Source organism: Phalacrocorax carbo, chromosome 2, assembly GCF_963921805.1.
Source record: "Phalacrocorax carbo chromosome 2, bPhaCar2.1, whole genome shotgun sequence".
Classification (NCBI taxonomy): Eukaryota; Metazoa; Chordata; class Aves; order Suliformes; family Phalacrocoracidae; genus Phalacrocorax; species Phalacrocorax carbo.
This window is the reverse complement of record NC_087514.1, coordinates 18,701,613-18,721,047: the sequence shown is the minus strand read 5'-3', so window position 1 is coordinate 18,721,047 and position 19,435 is coordinate 18,701,613.

Genomic DNA, 19,435 nt, shown 5'->3' with positions numbered 1-19,435 from the left:
ATTAGGTCACAGACTTTACTGACACAATACATTTGTTCTTTAGGAAAAGGACAGTTATATAAACCTATTAGCTGGAAAAAAAAATCATTGCCCTAAAAACTGAGAAAGTTCCTCTTTTTCAGAAAATCGCCATTTCATATTGATGTTAGTTTAAAAAAATCATTATAGATGAATCAATACTTGTAAAAGACAACATTTCATCTTGTTTTCTTTTGTGACCAATTTGTGAAAATGCATTCAAAATGTCTAATCTTGGATTATACAGTGAGATTTTTAGAGGATATCTTGTAAGCTTTTGTCAAAAGCTCCTTGCGGGCAGAGCATTCAGTCAGGAATCAAGTTTTAAAATAGCTTTAAGAGCTTCAGTTTTAACTTCAAAGTCAAAAGAATTATACTTAAGGCAGGAAAAGTTCTCATGTCCCTTTGACTTTTCCATTTAAATTAACAGCTCTGATGACTTCTGAACAATGACATACATTAATGTCATCAGTGGAATTACACCAAACAACATCAATGTTTACTGAGTTGAAGAATTACCTCAGGATGTAGGCTTATTTCTGAATTATTGTGGTTTAGTTTCCTGAATTAGACTATGTTTTATTTCAAAGTTGCATGAAAATATATGATTCATAGTCTAGTTGTTCACACTGAGTAATTAACACTAAACAGGCTTATGGAAAAAGTAATCTAAATTTCTAATTGATTCTTACTATTTTCAGTGTCTAAAAGAGATACTTAGAATGGCCTGTTCATGAAAGCCAAATTTTAAGATGTGAAAGAAAGAAAGAACATGACAATATATTTTAGAAAAACAGGGAGAAATGGTGAAAAATGTAAATGTAAGGCAAAAAGCATGTGTGTATGTGAATATACACACACACACACACAAAAAAATATTATATTATATATTATATTATATAACATAATATAATATTATACTGTATTTTGTGCTTCATATATTTATGCAAATATATGACGCATAAAGTAAGAGATGTAGACAGATACCAAAGCATTCAGGCAATAGAATTTTATACATCTTACTATTAGGAAAGTTAAACAAGCCAGAAGAAGAAAGCTGAGGAAGAAATCATGAAAGTGAGAGGAAAAGGAGTCTTGAATGAGGAAGCATAATACAGTAGAAATGAAGTCATGGAGGTGATGACAGACATATTTGTAATCAGAGGAGAAGGAAATGACAGATCATCATTCATATCAAATAATGATGGAAGGACAGAGTACAATTATACTTTTTCTCATCTATAATTAATATAATAGTGTTAACAAAAGCCTAAGGAGAAGTAAAGTGGAAAGAAGTTCACCAAAAATAATGAAGAGGTCCTTGGTGGGTCACACAAGGACCTTGATGACTTCATAAATTACTAGTGTTTGCCTTGTATGTCAAGACCAAAAGCACATCTTCCAGAATCTAAAATAAAGAGTGACAGATATTTGAGAAGGTAATAAATTACTGTATGGCAAGAGTTCAATGACAGTTCTTGAAGAGCAGGTAGTTACAGCTTGCTTTGAGAAACTGGCAGAGTCATCTAAAGGGTTGGAATTAATGGGTTTGAGATATTTTAACTACGTGGTAAGGTACTGTGAGAGGTAGGACAACATATATATATATATGGTAGAATTTTGCCTCACCTAATTCTGGGTAGCTACATGAGTGCTTATCAGCTAAACTACCTCTGGGGAAATCAAACCCTAGCTTAGATCACATCACTCACAACATTAGAATTGTCTCTTTCTTTCTCTAGTGACTATAAAGAGAATCTAGGTGACTGGTGAAGGTGTAGTAGCTATTGGCAAGGAGGTAATGTTCTGTGAAGTAAATCCCAGTGAATTTTTTTAGTACATAGTGATATGTAACACCTCTATAACAGGTTGTCCTGCATTTCATTCAAAAACTAGAAAGACTGAGAATATCAAGAAGGAAATTAATTTAGGTCAGAGTGGTCATAGAATGAATGTTCATCATTCTTGTGTTAAGGAGCAAAAATAACATCAAAATGCAATGTATGAAGGAATTAAATATTTTCATTTATATTATTTTATTAGAAATATAGAAATAGAAATATTTTATATTGTATCATAGTATATTAGATTGAAATACTAAATTCTGAGAGTAAGACATCCTAAGAAGTAGGTCAAAAGTGGTAAAGAAGTCTCACAATATTGTTAATTTTTAATGAATGGTATTGAAAATATGCATACAAAACATTCTACTGCAAGAAAGCTTGAGGATGTTTTAAAAAATTAACTTGCCTAAATCAGAATGTTTCTTCATTAATGTGAAACACAAAAAAGATACATTGAAAAAGAGAAACCTAGGACAAGGTATTAAAAATAATTTGACATGAGCAAAATCAGACAGTACACAAATTAAATATACTAAGGAAAGAATATACACAAGCAATTATTTTCTAAGAAAGTTAACAGAAATATGGAGACTATGAAACTGGTAGTAACACCAACAAAAATTAAGTAAATCACATCATACTAAATTGATGAACACATACCAGGTAGTAATTACAATGAGAAAGATAAAATCTTAGTCAGGAACAAACAAGAAACAACTTTAAAAGTACTCAGGTAATTTGCACATTTTAATTTTATAGGTTGATTTCATAGAAAGATACTTAGACCTTGGGTAATGAAATCTCAGAGCCAAAGCTCTCTCTTGAGAACTCTGGGAGACTAGGTAATATTTCAAGACTTTAAAAATCTCTATGGTCCCTATTTCTAGAAAGTCAGAATGGAGGAATCCGTAAATATAGATATACCTGTGTAATATCAGTTCCTGGAAAATATTAGAGCTAATAATCAAACTGATTGTGTTTTCCGGTTTCCCTATTTTCCATGTATGCATGTGTAGCATGAATAATAATTGTAGCAAAGAAATTCAAGAGATGAGATATCTGGTGGTAAGGATAGAACAATACTGCACTAGACTGGGAGGGCTGTGAAGCCTCCACCATCACTGTTAAAATTAGAATTGAAAGAACATCTGCCAAAAATTAGTTAAAGTTGTTTAAATATAGAGTGAGTTAAGTATCTTCTTGACCTTCCTTCCAAACCAACAATTCTATGAATTGAGTAAAAATATTAGACAGAAAAAAGTTTCAGTAGCAGTAAACACCATTCAGAAACAATTTTCTATATAACAGTAGTGTCTGTTTAGCAAATTGATTAAATGAGTTTATTTAATTTTTGTAACTTTTTAAATTGAGTAGCAGCTGACAAAAATAACACAAATTCTCCTTCCCTTGATTCAAAGAACATTAAATTTACACGTAATACAAAATTTTTCAGTACATTGTTTATAGTATTTTAAACTACATATATTAATATAATACTTAAAACTGCATAACTTTCCATAAATAATCAGAATTCTAAAGTTAAAGTTTACATTAGCTACCACATTATTACATTTATACATGCTCAAAATTCTTTTTACCTTGATCACTTGGCTTCAAAATCCATTACTTCTCTTACACTGTCTCAGATATGATTTATGATGATTTTACCAAAAGTTTCTCAGAATCACAGAATCACAGAATCACAGGTTGGAAGGGACCTCAGGGATCACCTAGTCCAACCTTTCTAGGAAGAGCAGAGTCTAGACAAGATGGCCCAGCACCCTGTCCAGACAACTCTTAAAGGCGTCCAACGTGGCCGAGTCAACCACTTCCCTGGGGAGATTATTCTAATGGTTGACTGTCCTCAATGTGAAAAATTTTCCCTCTCGTGTCCAATCAGAATCTCCCCAAGAGCAACTTGTGTCCATTCCCCCTTGTCCTCTCCATGGGACTCCGAGTAAAAAGGGAGTCTCCATCTTCTTTGTAGCTACCCCTGAAGTACTGGTACATGGTGATAAGATCCCCTCTGAGCCTCCTTTTCTCAAGGCTGAACAAACCCAGTTCTCCCAGCCTATCCTCATACGGCAGGCTTCCCAGTCCTTTGATCATCTTGGTAGCCCTTCTCTGGACCCCTTCCAGCCTGTCCACATCCTTTTTGTATAGCGGAGACCAGAACTGCACGCAGTACTCCAGGGGTGGCCTGGCAAGCACTGAGTAGAGTGGGATAATGACTTCTTTATCTCTGCTGGTGATGCCCTTTTTGATGCATCCCAGCATCCTGTTGGCCTTCTTGGCCGCAGCAGCACACTGTTCGCTCATGGTGAGCTTCCTGTCCACCAGGACCCCCAGGTCCCTTTCCACAGAGCTGCTCTCCAGCCAGGTGGATCCCAGTCTGTGCTGCACTCCCAGATTATGTTTTCCCAGGTGCATGACCTTACACTTGTCCTTGTTGAACTTCGTAAGGTTCTTGCTGGCCCACTCCTCCAGCCCATCCAGATCTCCCTGCAAAGTAGCTCTCCCTTCTGGAGTGTCTACTTCCCCACTCAACTTGGTGCCATCAGCAAACTTCATCAGGCTACACTTGATGCCGTTATCCAGATCACTTATAAAGATGTTGAATAACATTGGGCCCAATATCAATCCCTGGGGGACACCACTAGTGACAGGTTGCCAGTTTGAGAAAGAGCTATTTACCACCACCCTTTCAGTGCGGCCTGTCAGCCAGTTCCCCACCCACTGCACAGACCACTTGTCTAGGCCATAATGCATTAATTTCTCCAGGAGGAGGCTATGGGGAACCCTATCAAAGGCCTTGGAGAAGTCCAGGTAGACAATGTCCACCACCCGCCCCATGTCAACCAGGCAAGTCACTTTGTCATAGAAGGCCACAAGGTTTGTCAAGCATGATCTGCCCTTAGTGAAGCCATGTTGGCTTTTCCCAATCACGTACTTCATTTGACTTGTGATGGCCCTCAGGAGGAATATTTCCATAACTTTCCCAGGGATTGAAGTAAGGCTGCTGGGCCTAGAGTTACCGGCATCCTCCCTCAAGCCCTTCTTGTAGATAGGGGTAACATTTGCCTTCCTCTGGGACATCCCCCATTCTCCATGACTTCTCAAAGATTATGGAGAGCGGCCTTGCGATGACGTCAGCCAGCTCTCTCAACACCCTCAGGTGGATGGCGTCAGGGCCCATTGATTTGTAGGGGTCAAGCTCCTGTAGTAGTTCATACACTAACTCTTCCTTCACCGATGGTGAGTCTATGTTTGGATCAACTGGGAATTTCACTCCCAAAGCCTGGGACCCTACAGTGTTGGTAAAGACCGAGGTGAAGAAAGTGCTGAGGACCTCTGTCTTTTCACCATCTTTGGTGAGTGACTCCCCTATTCTGTTTAACAGTCAGCCTATGTTTTCCTTCTTTTCCTGCTTGTGGTTGACATGTCTGAAGAACCCTTTCTTGTTATTTTTTATGTCTACAGCCAGTTTCAATTCAAATTGGGCTTTTGCTTTTCTGACTGCATCTCTGCACTCTCTGGCTATGCCCTTGTAGTTCTCGGTGGACAGCCCTCCACTTTTCTGTTGTGCACACATTTCTGGTGTGCTTCCCTTTTGGATTTGAGTAGACCCAGGATGTCATGGTTGAGCCATGGGGGCCTCTTGCTCCACTTACTTCCTTTTCCTTTGTAGGGGATAAACTGGTTTTGTGTTTCCAACAGGGAGTTCTTGAAGAATTCCCAGCTCTCACTAGCTCCTTTGTGTTCCATGGAAGCCTCCCATCGAATCCCTCCCAGTTGAGCCCTGAGTACACTGGAGTTTGCTCTTCTAAAATCCAGAACCCTTGTCTTAGAGCTGACCTTCAGCACACTCAGCAGGATCCCGAACAATATTGTGGTCACTGCAGCCAAGGCTATCACTAACTGAGATATTACAAAGCAGGCTTTCTCAGTTTGTGAATAGCAAGTCCAGCAGCGCCTCCTTCCTGGTTGGCACGTCTATCATTTGTATCAGGAAACAGTCCTTTATACATTCCAGGAACTTGGTGGATGACATGCGAGCTGCCGTGTTGTTCTTCCAGCAGATGTCTGGGTAGTTGAAGTCACCCATCAGGACCAGGTTCTGTTGGCCAGAAACTTGCTTTAGTGCCCCAAATATCGCTTTGTCAGCTTCATCACCGTGGTTAGGAGGTCGATAGCAGATGCCCACTGTGAGGTCGTGCTTGGAGATGACCCCTTTGACTTTAACCCAGAGGCATTCGATAGAGCAGTTGCAATCACCATAGTTGACTTCGATACATTCAAGGTGTTCCTTAATGTAGAGTGCAACTCCTCCACCTCTTCTACCTTGCCTGCCTTCACGAAAGAGCTTGTAACCATCCATTGCGATCCCCCAGTCATTTGATTTGTCCCACCATGTTTCAGTTACTCCTATGATGTCATACGCTTCTGAGTGGGCACGGAGCTCCTTTTCCTCCTGTTTGTTACCTAGACTGCATGCATTCGTGTACATACACTTGAGGTGTTTACTCTTTTGTTTCACCTCCTGGGAGACAGCTAAGGAACCTTTATCACCACACTGCTTGGCCTGACTTACTCCCTCGTTGGATGTGCTGGTGTGAGCATTTTCTCCATGGATCCCACCCCCCAGATCCTTCAGTTTAGAGCCCACCTCACCAAATTAGCCAGCCTACTGCTGAAGGTTCCCTTACCCCTTTTAGACAGATGGATTCCATCCCTTCCTAGCATGTTGTCGTCATTGAAGAACACCCCATTGTCATAAAAGCCAAACCCCTCACGGTGGCACTAACCATGTAGTCAGGCGTTGATGTATATTATGCGCCTGTTTCTGGCTGCTCCCCTCCCTCGAACTGGCAAAATGGAAGAGAAGATCACTTGGGCGCCAATGTTTTTCACTTGCTCCCGCAGGGCTCGAACGTCTTCCTTGATTTTACCCAGGTTGTGGCTCTCGGTGTTGTTTATGCCTACATGAAATAGTAATAGTGGATAGTCTGTTTTCCTGATGAGTTGTGGCACCCTCTCAGCAACGCCTTGGACCTTGGCTCCTGGGAGGCAGCACACCTCTCGTGTCTCCCTGTCAGGTCGGCAGATGGGTGCCTCACTACCCTTCAGCAGAGAGTCACCCACCACGAGCACTCGTTACTTTTTATGATGTCCACTGTGTGTTGCTGGTACAGTTTCCCCTTGCAGGGGACTTTGCAGACCTTGCTCATGGGTGTCCTCAGTCAATAAGGCTTCATATCTGTTTCTGATTGTGATGGTGGAGGGTGCAGGCTGATGTGGAATCCTGCTCTTGTGAGTCACCAGGGTCCACGGTGCCTCATTCTTGGTGGGTCTGCCACAGGAACATGATTCTGAAGCCACCTGTCTATCTCTGCCTCAGCTCCTCTAATACTGCGCAGCCCCTTAACCGTTTCCTGCAGTTCAGCCACCTGACATAACAGGTCGTCAACCTGTGCACACCTCGTGCAGGTACTTACCTTTTCATCAGGAGGGGTGTTTGGGCATTTGCCGCAACCCACTGCCTGTACTGATGTGTCCTTTCTTACCAGACCCGTCTGGGTGGATGCGTCCGACATCTTGGGGGCTTTTGCTGAACGAACAGTGGTTTTAGCTCTGAGGCGAGTGCCCACCATTTTGCCCAAGGCCGAAGCACTTGCCTGAGCTGTAGACCTACAAGCGGGCTGCGGCATCCCTCCTGCTCGCCCTGCCTGCGCAAACTGCCGTGCCACACCCTTCTGATGCACCACGCCCTGTTTGTCCGTCCTCTTCGCCATGCTCCTGGTCACTCGCGCTCCCTGGGGGATGTTTAAATCTCCCACCGTTGCTTCTGGCAACGCCCCAGGCCGCGTCAGCTGCGGGTCAGCCTCGCTCGCGAGAGCTGCCAGCTCCTGATGGGTCACTCTGCTCACCCCCGGGCTTCTCGGGTACAAGGAATTGCTTTGCCTGCCCCGATCTAGCGCTGAGCCACGGGACTCGCCCTTGCCGTCGCTGAGCTCCTCGCCGACTTTTTAGTTTTATAGATTGTATTCCATATAACAGACAAAAAACTTATACTTTTTTGGTACAAATTCAGAAAACACCTTTGTCTTAATAATAAAACAACATCTTAATAACTGCTTGCCTTTAACAGAGACTCTTGACTCCATTTGTACCTTCACCATTGTTCATGATATATATGCAATATATTTATATTGCTTAAGTAGAAGGGAGAAATACTTAAGGAACACATCACAGATTCATTAAACTTAATGCCAGAGGGAATCATTGTGTAGCCTGAACTACTTTTTTTCAACCGTAGTTAATCTGTATGAAATCCAATTATGTGTAAACTTTTTGATTTTTTTTCTTTTTTTTTTCTCGGAGGACTTATATAAGGAAACTACAAAGATGCTAATTTTATCTAATGAAGGTTAATCTCCTAGTCTCATTTTATAGTGAATGCAAGAAATTAAACTCTCAAAAGATGCACTGAGGGAATATAAGGACATTAGCTTTCCTGCAATAAAGACAGCATTTGCCAATACAATGAACAGTTTTCATTGCATGAAAAGAAGGAGAGTCGTCTTTGCTAGTTTCTTGCCCCAATGACAACCACATATGTATAAAACCCATTTGTCTGAGCACAGGTGTGAACTATCTCTCTGAAACATGTAAAAATATTGGGCATTAGAATTACAGTGCAGTGGTGGAAGGCCATTTATATTCTTGGCCTCTAAAATAAGTCATAAAAACTGGAAATTATCCAGAAATTACTGAAGAATGTAAAACTGTCATTGATACACAGAAGAAGGCAGAGAGAGCTCAAGGAGATAATTTTTAAAAAGTAAAGAAAACTGGGTAGTGATTTAGAAAAAGATCTCCTTGTTTGCTGAGAAATTACATAAGGAAATTTCCACTTTTCTTGGGTATGTGATGCAAAGAGACAAAACAAGAGGGAAGATACTGATATAGATTAAACAAAGCATGATATTCTCAATCAACATAAAGGCTATAGGCAGTCCATTTTCCTGCTTCTTAAAAAGAAATGTTAAGTGTTAGAAGGTTAGGTGTGCATATGCTTTTACATATATAAATGACAACAAATCAGTTTAAAATTAATAAATCATGTGTTCACTGTGACTTTCAATATAGGCTATTACAAGTACTGACTTATTGAAGCCTAAGGAGAAGGTTCATCTCTACTTTTCCCTTTGTCAGCTTTTAATGGAAATAATTGCCTAATTATCTGCTCCAGTGCAATGGTGGAGTGTTGTAATGTTTCTTCTCTCCCCCGGGGAACGTACACAGTCTCTAGGAAGTTGCCATCTGCTTCCATTTAGAATACCAGTGAAACACTCATTTAAGCACTGGGGGTTGCCAACTTCATGTGTCACTAAGCTTCGTTCAGAAAAGGTTGACTGTTTTATTATTTTGATTCTTGTTAGATGTTGTAAAGGCCATCCTAGTAGGAAGACTAGTTCATCATCAGAAATGAAAAGATGTATTTGTTCCTGAAAATGACCACAATAGCAACAACCTCACTGTGGGTAGAAAGCAGCTGAAGTCAAACATTTTAAAATTATTATTTTCACTTTGCTTGTCCTGGTTTGATCAATTTGTGAAACACATCTTCTGAAATGTTTCACTGATCCTGTGCAGCAGACATTAAAAACAAAACAAAACACCATTCCCCGAGAAGTAAGCATTTCTGGTCTATTTACAGTGTGCAGTTCAACTCTGTTCAGTAGCTTACCTCAATTACTGCTTGTAAAATGCAGAGGAACTTGAGTGCTCTAACAGACCATATGGTTTGATGGTAATTACATGGTGCAACTGAAACCCAGGTACTAGTGTAACCTGCTTGTGCTTCTCCCAAGAGATTTCACTTACATTGTTTTGGTCTGGGTAAGTTGGAGACATGGAACTGTTGTACATGTGATATATTATCTAAAAGATTAGCAGTAGAAATAGCAAGAAACTTTTTCTCTTAAGACCTATCTGTCCATGCAGTCAGTTAATTAGAATAAATGCAGGTACTGGTTGAAATTTTTCCAGTGTTCTCCATAGTGATTCTGGAGACTGTTAAATATCAGGCCCTGCACCATCCACCATTTTTGTAACAGACATAACAACTAGTAACATTTAGAGAAAAATTAAGCAATCTTTGACTCACTACATAGTTCTTGTCAAGAAAAGCTTGTCTAAATTAAGATCGTACTTATAATAACAATAATCATAATATAATATTGTAATGAAAAGCAAATCCACAAGACTGAGAGGAAAAAAACTCAGGAAAAACAAGTGATGCAACTGTTCCCCACCCACCAACTGACACCCAGCTAGTCCCTGAGCAGTGATAGCTGCTTTCCACCCAACTCTCCACACTTTATATACTGAGCATGACGTTATACGGTATGGAATATCCCTTTGGCCAGTTTGAGGTCAGCTGCCTTGGCTGTGTCCCCTCCCAGCTTCTTGTGCACCCCCAGCCCACTCGCTGGTGGGGTGGTGTGAGAAGCAGAAAAGCCCTTGACTCTGTGTAAGCCCTGCTCAGCAGTAGCGAAAACATCCCTGTATTATCAACACTGATTTCAGCATAAATCCAAAACATAGCCCCATACAAGCTACTAGGAAGAAAATTAACCCTATCCCAGCCAAAACCGTCACAATATGTTTATGAAGTGAGTTGTAAAATATTGTGCAAAATACTGTGTTAGTTTTATATATGCGTAGATACCAAGGTAATGGACACAACAGAACTTACATTTATAAAAAGTTGACCATCCTGCTATATAATTTTTTTATAACACAGCTTCCCTAAAAATGAAAGTAAAAACTGCCGTAAGAAAGCAAATCCAATGCCATGTGGGCATTGTTTTATACTAGCTTAAAATATGAATGCCAAGCCAGTAGTTTAGTTTTATTTTAGTTATTTCCAAAACTTATGCAGCAGTGATTAATTGTATAATCATGTCACTGCAGTACCAAACTCCGCTAATATGAAGTAATTTTAGGTTATTAATTTTTCCCTAGAAGACACATTAACAACATTGTTGAAACCATAGAGTCTGTGTCTTTATTACATCACAGCATGCTTCTCTTTACTAGATTAAAACTGTAAAATAATTACTAATCGTAATCACTTTGAAATTGGTGTCCTACTGCTATATGCAGTGTTTACATAAAGGAATTTAACTAATGAGTTAAGAAATCTGTTTTTAAATATATATTCAGAAAGCAATAAAGAATCCTCACCAAAAGGGGAGGAGCTTCCATCCTACAGCAGTTGTGATTGCATACCATTGTCATGTCATCTTTCTTCAAATCCTGATCAAGATGATTTTCATAGTTAAAGACTACTGGGATAGAAAGATGCAGATGGGATGGAAAAAAACAGTTAATTAAATTAAGTTACAGGTTAAAAGAAACAATACCCCCCTCCCCAACACTCTGAAACGAAACTACATTGTTAAATAATTAAATCCTCTTCTTGTCCTCTACCTCAAAACAGCTGAACCATAACTATCAATATATTATTGATCTGTAGACATCCCCATCCACGGCTTCATTTTCACATCCTGATTTCCCCACAGATCACAATTCCCCCAGATTTGACTGTTTTCTGTTTACAAATACCCTAACAATTACTCATACAATTCACTTATTTTCTGGTGTCAGTTCTGCCTTGTAGTTTACAAGTATGGGTTTACCACAGCAACAACTGGGTTGTGTGGCTTTCTCCATCACAGCTGCATCTACTTCAGCTCTATACAGATTAACATACTTTATGAGATTAACTGTAATAATTTAAACTTTTCAAATTTTACAAAATCATGCCTACTATTTGCCATCAAAATTTTGTCAATTGTCATTGCTTCCTTGTAGCAGATTTCAGCTAAAAAGCTGCATATTTAGTTTTATTCTCAGAGTGTTTAGGTGGGGATAATACATTATCTATACAATTCTTGTACTTGGTCATAATTGCTACTTTTTGTTGCATCCCTCATTCTATCTACGTTTTGTACTTTTCATTGAAGAGCCATGGTTTCAAAGCTGTATTAGTATATCAATAAAGTATTCTTACTACCACTACCAAAACTGAAAGGATTGCTCTCACCTATTCCTAATATTCCTTAAAAACATTTTCCAGTTTGACTTGGAAATCCTCAACGGTTGTACCTCTACATTGTGAACTACTTCCCCAGTCTAAGCACTTGGTATCTGACTTCTATCTAATCCAGTTAGGCTCCAGAATCTTGGCACAGCAGCACTTAAGGCCCTGATTTAATAATCTCTCACTAAATTACCTACCATATCTAGATAGGATCAGATCTTCACACAGTGAATCTTGCGGTCTTCATTTTGAGTTCATGGCCACTGTGGTGGCAGGTACTGTTTGCCTGTTATCTGTAAGAGTAAATGGATAAAATTGAGATACAGCTCTGAGGTCAGAGTCAAGCCACTCACCTTCCCAAACAATTCCTTTACCAAGAGTCAATAAAATAATTCTGTCCTATTTATGGAGGAAGCATGCTATCTGCTGAGACTTCCAAGTTCCTCAAAGGGATTAGTGTCATCTTATGCTAGCGTAGCTGAGGTGAAAACTGCTACAGAAGGGTGGGAATTGAGTCAGTTTTAATGAGTTCATAGCTGAATGCACAAGTCTATGTGTAATTATCTTTAGTTGCAAACTTGGCAACACCACTCATTTCATGAATCACTCTAATGTTGCACTCTAATGTTTCATCCTTCACTTTAAATCTTTCTTTTAGAAATACATGTCATATTTTTCCTCAGTTTGAAGTTCTATTACCACCAGTTTGTTTTTAAGAGCTTGAAAGAATTAGTCAGTTAGTTGAAATTAAATAAGCATTCTTGAACTGTTTTCTTTAGTAACTGCACTTCTTTCCTTACCTCTTATAGGTTTTTTGTGGTTGCGTATTTATCTTTATGACTTGTACACATCAGAACTGACATAGTCAGTACTCATCAGGAATTTTGCTGGTCAGTGTTTCATACCATTGTATTTGGTGGCAGAGCACACACATCTGAGTGTGTCTCTTTAGATACTGGGTGTCCAAGACATATTTATATAGTATCAAGATATTTGTGACAAATTTGCCCATTTTTCATTTTATGGTGAGATTTGATACCATGCAGGGTCTGTATCAGTTCAGGGTAACTGTTGCCATTTAACTCACTGGGTTCAAACAAGATAAGCAGCAACCAAAAGTCCGATAAATCATTAAAGAATTCATCCTTTCCATAAAACTGTTGTACTTGTCTGGTAACAGCAGTTCACAGTCATGACATGCAGAACTTTCACTGACTTTAATGGATCTCTGAGTAATGGCATTTGGAGAGTATAACGTTGTAGATGGGATTTAACTCGTTTTCCATTTGAAAGAAGAATTTTGGCTTATGTAGCAGTTGCATAATGTGTAAAAGTTTTTCATTAAGAAACATTTCCTTATTAAGAAAAAGTTTCTTATTAAGGTATAAGAAAAATGATAACGTATTCTAAGTTTGAATTTTGGTGATCACATGATTGACATTATATCTTCTAAAAAGGTACAGTAATTTAGAAAAGTCCCCAACATGGATTAAAAAAAAAAAAAAAGAAACTAGTATTTAGCAGTAAGCTGTATATTTTAGTTCAAATATCTATTGAATTTTGATATTGAATCAAATCATTACCTACTAACTTGTGCTATACTATGACAAGCCTTTCAGAAAGTACTCCAGCTTTTCACTTCTCTTCAGGTTTTATTATGATGTTAATCACCTACTCTGTAACAATCATGATTCTTTGTTTGATCACCTACCCTGTAACAAACATGATTTTTTGTTTAACTTTGTCTAGACATAAACTTCCAAAACCTCATTCATCAATACACATTACTTCTCCAGTAGCCTACAGTTCTAGTATTTCCATCATATGAAAGTAGTTACCTGCTCAGGGTCTAAAGAGAAATTTAAATATTTGAAAGCTTGCTTTATTTGAAAAGCAGTGTAAAAACCATATATATAAACATTTTCCAAAAAAGGAAACCTTAGCTCAGGGGGAAGAGCACACCAATATCACCGCTTATACTTTATTAACAACAAGACAAGCAGATTTAACTCCTGAGGAAAATACCTTGCAGTGAAAGTTTTAGCTCCATTTTTGTGCCTTCTCCACACTCACCAAATATCAAAAGAAGAAACAGTAGAAAAGATGTTCTGAAGGCAAAAATATAGGAAGATGAAGACCAGGACTTCTTCAGTAATATCCTCTGAAATGTTCATAGGAACAGAGAAAGGAGGAAAGAGACCATTTGAATAGTTGGCAGAGATGACAGTGTAAGAAGCAGGTTCAGCAAGAACTGCTGAACACAGGAATAAAGGGTACCAGTACAGGAGAAAAGGATTTCATTTGAACCTTAAAGGAACCAAGCTGCTGTCACTTACAGTCAGGAAGGTCAAGAGATGGAATTTCAACTACAGAACAGGAGAAAGCTGGAAAGGACAGAAGCACAAATATTTTGGAATTATGTTTCTATAACAGGTTAAGAAATTAAGTTTTATATCTGTTAGAGGATCTGTTAGATTCAACAGCTTGAGATAGGTGCTGCAGGACTGTGCCCCCAGGTCCAGCTAATAGAAAAGCTGAAAAAAACACATAAACAACAACAACAACACATACACTCTTTTTATTCCTTTATGCCTCTATTTTCTTATGCTTGTCTCTCCTCAAATCAATGAAATAATTTTTCCCACCTTTGGTTCCTCCTGTAAACATCCAATAATAAAACCTATGTGATTCCAAAATGGTCTTCCCTTGCATCCCATGTCTCCCACCACTGACTGTGACCCCACCCTTAGACTGAAAAGTGATCCATGGAGCTGCTCCTGACAACTCATCTGGATGAGTTTCACGCCTGGGCGCTGGGGCTGAGGTTCTCCTGGGACTGACCTGTTAGGGGCTTGGACACTGTGTTCTTCCTCTGAGTTCTTAATTTGTGTTCCTGCCTGCCATTGTGCCCCTGTGCTCTTCTGTGCTTGTGAAGATAGACCTGTGATTGGCTGATGTCTCCTGTAATGGGCCTGGGAATAGCTGGGCAAGATATTATTTTGTGTCTCCTTCCTGCCATTGTCTCCCTGTGCTCCTTTGCAAGTGTGCAGATGGGCTTTTATTGCATAACCTAACAGTATCTTCATGCAAAGGATAGTTCAGAGGGTGGAAATAATTGCCTAAGAAATTGAAAACAAACTGTCGATTACACAGGATCCTAAGGGAACAAGAACCCCAGTACACATTACAATATGAATTCCAAAAAATTATATGTGAAATGATACATCTGGGTCTTCATGAAGATATTGATATATTAAACATACTAGTAAGACAACGAAAGGCAGCAAACAGAACACTGTAATATTGAAATATAGAAATAAGACAAAGCATATTATGCTAGTCAAGAACAGTACCATATCTTAAACAGAGCTATGAATCAAATTAACACACAAACAATTTAAACAAATCATCACATAATAAAAATGGGTTCAGGTTCCTGGACAGGAAAAAACCAATAAATTATGGGGTGTTTGTCACTTACCTCCAAATCTGAGGAGAACTTTTGAGCAGAAAATAATTGGTAGCATGAGATTGCTAAGTATGATGCATGATAGGGGACTTCAACCACCTGGACATCTGCTGGAAAAGTGACACAACAAACTACAAGCAGTCCAGGAAACTGCTGGAGTGTATTGAGGACAACTTCCTAGTACAAGTGATAGAGAGTGTGATGAGAGGAGAGGCATTGCTGGACCTGTTGCTCACTAATGCAGAAGAACTTATTGGAGAGGTCAAGACTGGAAGTAGCTTGGGCTGCAGTGATCATGCCCTGGTGGAATTCTCAGTCTTGAGGGGTACAGGATGGATACAAAGTAGAGTCAGGACCCTAAACCTCAGAAAGGCAAACTTTCAGCTCTTTACGGCATTAGTACATGGGATCCCTTAAGAAACTGTCCTCAGAAGCAAAGGAGTGAACAAGAGCTGGGAGATATTCAAAGACATTTTTCTTAGGACACAAAAGCTCCCAAACCCAATGTGCAAAAGTCAGGCAGGGGAGGCAGGAGATCAGCTTGGATAAGTCAAGACCTCTTAGCCAAACTAAAACACAAAACCAAAATGCATAGGCAGTGGACGCAGGGATACGCATCCTGGGAAGATTACAGGGATATGGCCTGAAGATGCTGGGAGGGGATATGGAAAGCCAAGGCACAGCTGGAGCTGAACTTGACTAGAGACATGAAAAATAAGAAGCATTTGTTCTGGTACATAGGGCAACAAAGGAAGATGAAAGAAACTACCTCCCCTGATGAGCGAAACAGGAGACCTGACTACAGCTGACATGGAGAAGGCTGGGGTTCTCAACAATATTTTAGCCTTGGACTTCACCAGCAAGTGCTCTAGATATGCCACCTAATTCACAGAATCAAAAGGCAGAGACTGGGAGAATGAAGTACTGTCCCACTGTAGAAGATTGGGCTCTAGACCATTTAAAGAACCTGAGTCTGCACAAGTCAATGGGACCCGATAAGAAGTATCAAAGGGTCCTGAAGGAACTGTTAGATGAAGCTGATGAGCCACCATCCATCACATGTGAAAAGTCGTGGGAGACTGGTGAAGTTCCCAGTGCCTGGAAAAGGGAAACACAACATCCATTTCTAAAAAGGGGAAAAAAAAGGAACTACAGGCCAGTCACTCTCACCTCTGTGCCTAGGAAGATCATGGAGCAGATCCTCCTGGAAATTATGCTAAGGCACATGGAGGACAGGGAGGTGATCTGAGGTAGCCAGCATGGCTTCACTAAGGGCAAATCATGTCTGACAAATTTGTTGGCCTTCTACAATGGGATTACAGCATTGGTGGATAAGGGAAGGCTAATAGATGTCATCTACCCAGATTTGTGCAAAGCATTTGATACTGTCCTGTTCAACAATCTTGTCTTTAAAATGGAGAGACATGAATCTGATGGACAGACCACTTGGTGAATAAGGAATTGGTTGGATGGTTGCTCTCAAAAAGTTATATTCAAAGGTTCAAAGTCCAGGTGAACAACAGTAATCAGTGGTGCCCTGCAGGGGTCCTTATTGGGACCAGTATTATTTGACATCTTTGTCAGGGCCATGGACAGTGGGACTGAGTGAACCCTCAGCAAGTTTACACATGGCACAAAGCTGAGTGGTATGGCTGATACTCTAAAGGAAAGGGATACCATCCAGAAAGACCTTGACAGGCTAGAGTGTTGGGCTTGTGTGAATCTCAAGAAGTTCAACAAGGCCAACTCTAAGGTCCTACATCTGGCTCAGGGCAATTGCAAACATGGATATAGGCTGGGTGAAGAGTGGATTGAGAGCAGCACTGCAGAAAAGGACTTGGGAGTATTGGTGTATATAAAACTGAATATGAGCTGTCATTGTGTGTTTGCAGCCCAGAAAGCCAACCATATCCTGGGCTGCATCAAAGGAAGCGTGACCAGCAGGTCGAGGGAGGTGATTCTGCCCCTCTACTCGGCTCTTGTGACCCCAGCCTGGAATACTCTGTTCAGCTCTGGGGCCCCCAGCATAAGAAAGATGTGGACCTGTTGAATTGGGTCCAGAGGAGGGCCACAAAGATGATCAGAGGGCTGGAGCATCTCCCCTATGAAGACAGGCTAAAAGAGTTGGGATTACTTAGCCTAGAGAAAAGAAGGCTCCAGGGACTCCTTATAGGAGCCTTCCAGTACTTAATAGGGGCCTACAGGAAAATAAGGAGGGACTTTTTATCACAGAGTGTAGTGATAGAACAAGGCGTGAAAATTTTAAACTGAAAGAGGGTAGATTTAGATTAAATATTAAGAAGAAATTCTTTACTGTGACAGTGTTGAGACACTGGACCAGGTTTCCCAGAGAAGTTGTGGATGCCCCATCCCTGGAAGTGTTCAAGACCAGGTTGGATGAGGCTTTGAGAAACCTGGTATAGTGGAAGGTGTCCTTGGCCACGGCAGGGGACTTCGAAGTAGATGATCATTAAGGTCCCTTTCAACCAAACCATTCCGTGAATCTATGATTCTATGTTGAAACCTTTCCCTGAGAAATGCCCTTATATCATCATTGCTGGAAACAGGATGCTAGGCTAAGTATAAAATTTATATGATATAAAATTAGCACATTGTTATATATTATATTTTTATCCTTCTCTAAATGTAAGTTGTCTTTGGAGTCTTACCAATGCACTATACATAAACGTTCTCTTTGAATGCTACCACAGTATGGGAGCCTCAGTAATCAAGAAGTCTTTGTGGAACATGTCCAAGAAATTTGAATTAGACAACCTTTCCCTTTTCTTTTTTCACTTTTATTTTTATCATGCAATTACCTTTAACTCTTTTTTTTTCCCAATTTTGTTTTGTTTTGTGTTGACTTAATTTCAAGGGTAACACATAGAAAGGCATCACATGAATCCCCCAAAATGTGTTCCTGTCATTCAATAAAACATTACTATGACTAATAAGAATGACTTCGTCAGAGTTACTGCAACTGAAAGTATCTTGAAACTGATTAAAATCTTGGACTATTACAAGTTATTATGCATGCTGCAGGATATTTTTTCCCTTTAAGAAAAAATCTTTAGAGTTTATCAGATAGGATGAATGAATTGAGTCTGAAAAGTGCAAATTTTTTAGCAACAAGTCCTTCCCACACACACTCTGGACACAGGACAGAATTCCCCTTTATTTCAACCAACACTATGCTTTGTGGTTCAATACGTAGTGCTGCTAAAATGATGTCACAAAGCCTTCAGAGAAGTCTGGTTGTTTCACACCTCTGCTAGAGCTACAGAGTCACCAATCTGTTCACCCTCCATGGAGTCTACAAAAAGATCCACAGAAGACTCTCAGTCCTCTCATTCCAGACCCTAATCCAGTATTACTCCAGGTCTAAAAATAAGCAATGCTGGAGACACTAATCTGAACCTGAATATTTCAGATAGCTGGTATGTTCAAGGTGAAAATCTTAATTTATACACATCCTGTAATTAGAAGCCCTAACAGCCCCAGAGAGCTTTTGGACTCTTTGATCTGCCTTGAAGGAAACTAAGCATCATCCTCTTGCCATCTAAATGCTTAAAGCAAGTGTTTGCAGCTTAGTAGATCCATATTAGTAATAGTAATGTAAAGTTATAATTCAAGTGGAAGCATGGAAGAGCTTAAAAATAAAAAGAACTTAAGTGAATTCATTGTGATAAGACTGAGAAGTCAAGTTAGGTTTCTACAATTTTTCATAGGCTGTGTGCCTATAGCAGGAAAGGCTATTTGCTATCTTTGTTATTAAACCATCACTCTAAAATTACAATAGTGCATGTCAACTGTTGTACATGCATAGATTTTAAAGTAATTATATTTTGCTAAAGTTTTCAACTATTCCTTTTCAGTTGTAATGCTGGACAACAGTAACCTATTTGTTATTATTTTGTGTCAAAAATACAACATGAAAAAATATTTCAAAATTTCTTCTAAACATATAACTACAAAATAATAATATAGCTCTCT